We start from the raw sequence: 7,323 nt of genomic DNA on the forward strand, positions 1-7,323 counted from the left end.
CCAGTACACACGTATGTACCTATGTAATTATGCACACACAACACACACACACAAGATTATATAGCATGGGAATATTGCGTCTACTTTGGAACCAAAGTAAAAAAGAGCCCACTATGGTTCATTGATGTCCTCCTGTAAGGTATGGCATAGATAAGCATTCTTATATCCTGGACCAGAGGACATGCAGATCATTCATATTCAAAATCTCACATGCAGACACTTGAGTAGATAAGGGGAGAATAAATATTAGCTTCTTCCTTTAATTTATTTACTTATAAGGAACAAGGCTTAAAATATTGAACAAGTTTACATTTTCTACCATGCTTTATGAGTTTAAGAACCTAAGGGATTGAAAAGCAAAAATAAAATGAAACAAAAAACCAAACTACTTCCCTGAGAAATGCATGTATAATTGGTAAATGAAGTATATGGGATTTTTTTAAAGTGTGGTGAAAGTTTACATTCAGCTGATAGTGTTTAGCTGTCATTGTCAAGTGTTCTGGTATGCCAAGGACTTAGGCAAAATTCATTAAGAACAGATCAAATGCGGCAAACTTTAAAAATGCAGCCAGGTTAGTGTGATTTTGCGAATCACATTTTTAGGAGCCAAGGAGCTAAATGTTTCAAATCCCAGTTAGCTCTTCTCACAACAGTTAGCTTAGCAGTTGCTGTCTTCGTCACAGTCACAGACTCAGATGCTGAAGCAAACTCACTGCTGCTGACCTTACTGAAGGTCACTGGGTAAATCAGTTTCCATTCTAGGTCTAGACTCCTAGCCACAAAGTTATTATGTGCAGCCTGTCACCTGAGCTTCTGTTGCCACACACAGGCCATTCATTTCAACTTCGGGTTTTCAAATCCAGTTTAAAAATTTAATGTGATGAAACTTCAAAAATGGAATCACACACACACATGCACACACGCACACACAAGCATGCACACTGTATTTAGTTTGCAGTACTGACTGCTGGGTAAAATTCTGGAAGCCTTCAGCTTGAGAAAAATCCAGCTTGTTGAAAGACATTGTTTGGCCAACAGTGTTGGAGGGTTGAAAACTTTGGTTTTAAATCAGTTGTCAACATTTAGAGATTAGGAGTTTCATGTAGTTCACTTTCTGGCTTCTTTTTCAAATAGTAAAGCTATGAGGAAACTGGCCTATTTTCTCAAATAGTAAAAGTCCCTTGGAGTGTGGGCTGGGGTGTAGCTCACTGGTAGAGAGATTGCTGAGCCCATGATAGACCCTGGTTCCATCCCAGCACCGAAACTAACATAAATAAAATAAAATCTCTTGAAGCTGGGTAGCAAAGTCCCCCTTCTCTCTCTCCCCCATCAAGTAGGCACAGCTCCTTCACTATCTCCATTTGGCTCCTTTATCATCTATAGTAAGTGCCTGGTCTCTGTCGGCAAGTGAGTTAGAGAACAGTCCTGTGGGGGGATTTAACATGTCACCAGATTAGAAATCCTCCATCATTTCTAGGCTATTTTCCAGAGCACACCATTCAAAGCTTCCACAGTGGATCTTCAAGTCATCTGTTTTATCTTTCTCTATGCCCACCCATCATCTTCCAGTTTCCATTCCAAAATGGGAAACTTTCCATGAATATAAACTACCCTATTTCCTCTCTGAAGTCCTCATCGTGTCCCTGGTTTTCATGATTTCATATGTACTCTTGTACTTGCTTGAAGGCAATGTATACTTCCTTTTTTACCATTAGAGATTGATCCTAGGGGCTCCCACGTATCAGGCAAGTGCTCTACCACTTAGATACACCCTAACCTCTACAAACATCTTGATTTATGATTTTCTTTTTTTGGTAATGGGGATCAAACTCGGAACCTTGCACTCCCAAGGCAAGTGGTGGCTCCACTGAGCTAAATCCCCAGCTCTGATTTATGATTTTCTATATTGCAGCCACATAGAATTAAAAGGGTGTAGTAGGGTTGCTTGGTATAAGACTCTGTCACTTTACAGAAGGCCAAGACCACCAGGCAGCACAACTCTGTCACCTTAATTTCAAAAGGGACACAGATTTCTGGTTCAAGAGTCAACAAAACAACTTCTGGGAAATGTCACAATGGTATTGATCACAGGGAGTTTGGGGCCCTGCTTCTAGTGTTAGCTGAACCAAAAACTAATCAAAATGATTTTGATTTCCTGCCAAGGCCTGCCTTTAAATCTTTCCTGAAGTGGATTATAGGAAATTAAAATGTTGTATACACGAGGTCCTGGTCACTGCACCCAGATTTAACTCAACCTCAAGCACTACTGACAAAAGCCCGGTGTATAACACAAGGTGTGGCTGGGTATGTAGCTCAGTGGTAGAGCATCTACCTAGTATGTGTGAAGCCCAGCACTACACACACACACACACACACACACACACACTCCACCTCTTTCCTTATACCCACTCCTCAACTTAAAGGAACCAATACATTGCATGATACCCTTCCCCTTTTGGGCACTGTATCTTGGTATTTCTAAGATTTGACAGTTTCTGAGAAGTGCTGCACACCAAGTGAAACTGCAAGTACTGCCCTCTGTTCTTAGTGTCTCCTATTCCACCACACCATCCTCAGATCTTCAGATATTTATCAAATATGGACCCATCGGGAGGATTTTCCTGACCAGAAATCCAAGGAGTTAACATTACACTGGACATACAGCTGCATACTTGTTCTTTCATAACAAAGGTTCCTGTGAAAGTAGTATGCTAGTTCTAGCATATAATTGAGAATACCTCCTATAAAAAGTGTCAGAATACCCAGTTAAAAGTAGTTAAAGCTCACGTTTAAAAAGCATAGAAAGTACTAAGATTATAGCTCGGTGACTAAATGCTTGCCTAGCATGCATGAGGCCCTGAATTTGACCCCCAGAACCACATTTAAAATTTTTTCTAAAGAAGGAACTCTAGGTTTGGTTAAATCAGAAATGTGACATTGATATCAAGGACTTGGATGTATTTTACATTCCCATTTTATTATGCCTTGTCTTATTCCTTCACAATTTCAGAATAGTTGTTACACCCCCAAGGATCAAGTGAAGACAATGTCTTGCCAAAGCAAATGTTAAATTTTTTCCCAGACTTTTTTTTAATTATGGAGGAAATCTATTCCAATAAGTCTCCCAGTAGTTTCGCACCAGGCTACAGAGGCTGTGATTAGATCTCGCATTTAGCCTCACCTAGAAAAAGGAACCAGAATATATAATATTTTGGATTTTCAGACCTATACTTACCCCAAGTAAAGGAGGGGGTATGGGTGTATTGTAGTGAGGTGAGCCAGAAATGGTTAGTTTGAAGGCAACCAACAATGTGTACCCATCCCCCAAGAACACAAATTCAATACCCCAAGAACACTTAACTCAACAGCAGAGAATTATTGGTCCTTCAGTTTTTCCCAATAGGCCACCTGTGTTCTTGATTAAGAACATTAAGGTGGAACTAAGCATGGTGAAGATCATGATTTCAGGGCAAAGTCAGCCTGGGCAACATAGTGAGACCTCATCACACACACACACACACACACACACGAATATTAGACACCATAGGGGGATTCAGGCAGGGCCCTGGGTTCAATCTCCAACACTGTAAAAAGACAAAAATAAAATAAAGAACAATAAAGGCCTTCCCCTAAAGTTGTATACATGAATTACTTGTTTATTACCTACTCTTATTCTGATCTGATTTCTGTCCAGTTTTAAGCACCAAGGGCCACACCTTGACTCCCTCCTGCTTTTGTATACTTGTACTTGATGTCTGAGCTACGGTCATGCATTGCCTCATGATGGGGAAATATTCTGAGAAAAGCAAGGTTAGGTGACTTAATGATTATATGAATATCACAGAGGACACTTAAATTAAGACAGCTGCACTTCACTAAACAGCATGATCTTATGGGCCTCCTCAGGTGTGTGCTCTGTCATTGACAGAAGACTGATGCCTGGCACGTGACTGCAAATACTCTGATGTTTGACTCTCAGCTCTTTCTCACAGACTCCCATGTGGACTTTCATATCTGGCTTCCCATTACCTTAACAGGGTTTTGAGGTACTGGGGACCACACAGGCTCTCTGACAAGATGAGTTTGGGTGCTCCACAGTGTCAGCGCAGAGAAGGCATTTTTCTTTGCTGCTGCTGGGGATTGAACCAGAACCTCACACATGCTAGCAAGTGCTCTACCAACTTAGCTACACTCCCAACCTGGAGCAAGAGCTTGGTCTAGCAAGACACCAGCTGGGAAGCACCATAGAGAACAAGCAAAGAAACCATCCTCCTTCTGCTATCACCTATGATGGGAATTAGGAAAATGCTATTTACATACAGGAAGATTCCAAGTGTTAAGAGAAGGAAATCATAGTAGAAAAGCAGAACATTGCTCTTTCTCTACATTTTCCCCAAAATAAGATGATCCCACATATTGTATGATTCCATTTATATAATATATGAAGAATAGAAAAATCCATAGGGCAGAAGATAGATTAGTGGTTGGGGAGACAGCGATAGGTCGGGGGTAAATAGAGAGTGACTTCTAATGTCTACAAATATCTTTTTGGGGTGATGGGTATATTCTAAAATTGATGGTGATGATTGTGCAACTCACTGAACATATGAAAAGCCAGTGAATTGTATGCATTTTTTTGGTCACATAGTGGGGATTGAACCCAGGACCTTGTGCACGATAAGCACACATTGCACCACTGAGCTATAGTCCAGCCCTGAATTACATACTTACATGGGTGAATTATATAGCATATTAATTATAACTCAATAAGCGTTGGTTTTTTAAAAAGAATATTTTTGGTGATACTGGGGATTGAACCTAGGGCCTCATGCATGCCAGGCAAGTGCTCTACCATTGAGCTACATTCCCAGCCCAAGATTTTTTTAAAATGATTATTTAGTGGATTTTAATTGTGTATTTGCAGCCTCATGACCCACTTCAGCAGCTTGCCAATTTCTGACAAGTAATGATCAAAAAACGAATAAGAATTTGACAATACTCTGGTGTCATACTGGTTTTTCTTTCTGTTCCTCAATGTTCAAACCAAGAACTCCTATCATTTTCCTGAGTAAGAAAAGGAGAAAACATAAAATTCTTTAATTAGATGCTTTGTTGAGCAGAACTGCACACACTATCATCCCACTGACCTTTGCTCATTATTGATGTGATTGTTAGGATAAAACATCATTCTTTCAATTAACCCTCTGTTCACGGACTTAATCAGAGGTTTTATATCATTATCACTGAAACACAATCCATTAAGTGCTTAATGCATGTCATATTAACAAGCTCTGTACACAAGGAGTTCCAGTTCATGATAGGTCAGGGAAATGTCATACTGGTAAAAGCCTGGGAAACATTATTCCTCGTACAGAAATGACTGCTACAGTTGAGATTTTGTTTGTGAACATCATGGTAACCAAACTTCTGGCAAAGTTTCCACCTGTATTTTCTAGCAGGCACTGCTATCTTCAGTATATAAAGGGAGCATGTTATTGCTGCGAATACTTTATAATATTCCCCGAGGCTTCCCAGAGTCTTTTCTACACTTGCATTTGGTGAGGACCATTGAACATTCACCCTGAAACCTTCAAGCATTGGAGCCTGAATGCTTCTAATAGTTGTAACACCCTCTGCAATACAACAATGACACAATTTCACTGCATATAGCAGCTCTTTAACTTTTTATGTTCTCTATTGAAAAATAATAATTCCAAATCAAATACTTATTTCATGTATTGACCCTACATTTGAGGAGGGTAGACTATGAAGAACAGCACTGAATATTTTGCTTCATTTTATCTTCCATAGAAACTCTTTTTTTGTTGTTGTTTTTGGTACCAGGGATCAAACTCAGGACCTTGCGCTTTCAAGGCAGGTGCTGGAACTACTGAGCTAAATCCCCAACCCTAGAAACTCTTCAAAACACTAAAAAAGTAGAAACCAAGTGCAGTGGCACCCACCTGTATTCCCAGCACTTGAGAGGCTGAGGGAGGAGGATTGCTTGAGCCCAGGAGTTTGAGGGCTCAAAAAAGTCTTTATATATTTAGCACTGTCTATAAATCTTGAGAGGAAGATCACATTTTAAAAAGTGGCCATTCTCAAATAATTGTAGCAATATCTATGATATTGTCTCAGTCGCAACTGGGGCTGCTATAGCAGGACACACTGAGTGGTGTATAACAGCAGACATTACTTTCTCATGGTTCTGGAGGATGGAAAGTCCAAGATCAAGGCACTGGGAAATTCAGTGTCTGATGTGGACTCATTTCCTGGTTTAGAGATGTCACCCTCTTGCTATGTTCTCAAGTGGCAGAGAGATCAAGAGAGCTCTTTGGGGTCTCCTTCATAGGGCCACTAATCCCATTCATGAGGTCTCTACCCTCATGTCTGTACTTTTGAAGGGGGGTGGCACGAATACAAACATTCACAGCCTAGCAAATATTGACATTGTTTATTTTCCCTGCATTCTAGATAATCAAATCTAATGTGTGAGTGACAGAAGTTATTTAGATCTTTTCAGCCAAGCTCTCCATATTCATCCTTAATTTTCTTTATTTTTAAAATAATGCCTTGCACTGGAGCTCCAGCCCACACACAAATCAAATCTCCATCTCTCAATCGAGGGACACTTGGAGGATGATGGAAAAATCAGAACTAGTGGACCTTCTTCTAGTGGCCTACAGATCTGAGAAGACTTACAGGAAAAGGTGTAGGTAGATATCTTCAGCAAATGGGTTCTGTATCTCCAGCAAATTTAGGTGAAATGGGCCTTGATGAATCTGTAATTTCTAAAGCTTTGCAAGTCCTTGGTGACATTCTGTCATCACCCTCTGGAGTAACAGAGCAGGATTTTAACAGCTAAAGGTCTATCGCACCTGTGTCAGTGATGCAATGCTGAGTCAGTCTGTTTCCTAGAACAGTTGCTTCAGCTCTAGAGCAGCTGTGGAAGATCTAAGGACTTAGAATGGCGCTCTCTCTCTCGCTCTCTCTCTCTCTCTCTCTCTCTCTCTCTCTCTCTCTCTCTCTCTGTCTCTCTGTCTCTCTCTCTCTCTCTCTCTGCCCCCCCCCCTTTCCCTCTTTCCCTCACTTGCCCTGTACTTTCCTCTACTGCTAAGATTAGGGATCAGAAGAGTTTTCCCTCAAAGGGTGAGATAGTAAATTAGGCTTTGTGGCCACGTCTTTTCTGTCTGAACTGCTCAGCTCTGCCATTGTAGTGCAATCGCAGCCACAGACAGTATGCAAATGAATGGCAGCGCTGTGGGGATGAAGACACTTTATTTACAGAAGCACCAGAGCTTGGGGACCCCTGGCTTAGAAGAA

General features: G+C 40.7%; 1 non-coding gene across 1 annotated transcript; it reads right to left on the reverse strand.

Moving 5' to 3' along the window:
• Positions 1-4,797: 4,797 nt before the first annotated feature.
• Trnaa-ggc (transfer RNA alanine (anticodon GGC)) lies at positions 4,798-4,869 on the reverse strand. The gene has a single exon. It is a non-coding gene; the product is annotated as a tRNA-Ala (tRNA).
• Between the last annotated feature and the right edge of the window lie 2,454 nt (positions 4,870-7,323).

This window comes from Heterocephalus glaber, unplaced genomic scaffold, assembly GCF_053883595.1.
Source record: "Heterocephalus glaber isolate CG9 unplaced genomic scaffold, H.glaber_assembly_v1.0 deba00001600, whole genome shotgun sequence".
NCBI classification, from domain to species: domain Eukaryota; kingdom Metazoa; phylum Chordata; class Mammalia; order Rodentia; family Bathyergidae; genus Heterocephalus; species Heterocephalus glaber.